A 956-nucleotide genomic window follows, 5' to 3' on the forward strand; every position below is an offset into this window, starting at 1 on the left:
GATGGTGAGATCAGACATCCTTCAGATGCAAAAACGTGGAAGCATTTCCAATCAAAGTATCCCGACTTTGCGTATGAGAGAAGAAATGTCTATCTTGGTGCATGTACTGATGGTTTCAGCCCGTTTGGCACGAGTGGAAGACAATATTCTCTATGGCCAGTCATTCTTGCACCATACAACCTACCCCCAAACTTGTGCTTGCGACGAGAGTTTTTGTTTCTCTCGATTCTCGTTCCCGGACCAGAGCATCCTAAGAGATTACTTGATGTGTTTCTTCAGCCACTAATATATGAGTTGCAACAACTATGGGCTTTTTCCGGTAGATGCTGTTGGAGACCTACATAACTGGCACAAAAAATGTATTTTCTGGGATCTGCCATACTGGGAGGATCATCTGCTAAGACATAATTTAGATGTCATGCATATTGAGAAGAACTTTTTTGACAATCTCATGAACACGATTCTTAATGTTCAAGGTAAAACAAAGGATAATTTGAAGTCAAGACTGGATTTAGTCGATATATGTGCTCGTTCAGAACTTCATGTTGATGAGAATGGTAGGGCTCCTTTTCCCATATACCGACTTGATGCAGAGGGAAAAGATGCGTTCTTTGATTGGATTTCAAACGATGTGGAATTTCCAGACAGTTACGCATCTAATTTGCGTAACTGTATCGACAGAAAGGATGAAAAGTTTACTGGCTTGAAAAGCCACGATTGCCATGTAATGATACCACGAAATGTTCATGAAGCAATTGCAGGGATAAATGGTTTCTTCCGCGATTTATGCACGAGATCAGTGACTCTTGAAGGTATTGAAAATTTGAAGACTAACATAGCCGTGATTCAATGCAACCTTGAGAAGATATTTCCTCCCTCATTTTTTGATGTTATGGAGCATCTTGTTATTCACCTGGCAAGAGAATTGGAACTTGGTGGTCCTGTGCAGTATAGAT

The sequence above is a fragment of the Brassica oleracea genome, chromosome C6, assembly GCF_000695525.1.
Source record: "Brassica oleracea var. oleracea cultivar TO1000 chromosome C6, BOL, whole genome shotgun sequence".
In the NCBI taxonomy this organism is placed as follows: domain Eukaryota; kingdom Viridiplantae; phylum Streptophyta; class Magnoliopsida; order Brassicales; family Brassicaceae; genus Brassica; species Brassica oleracea.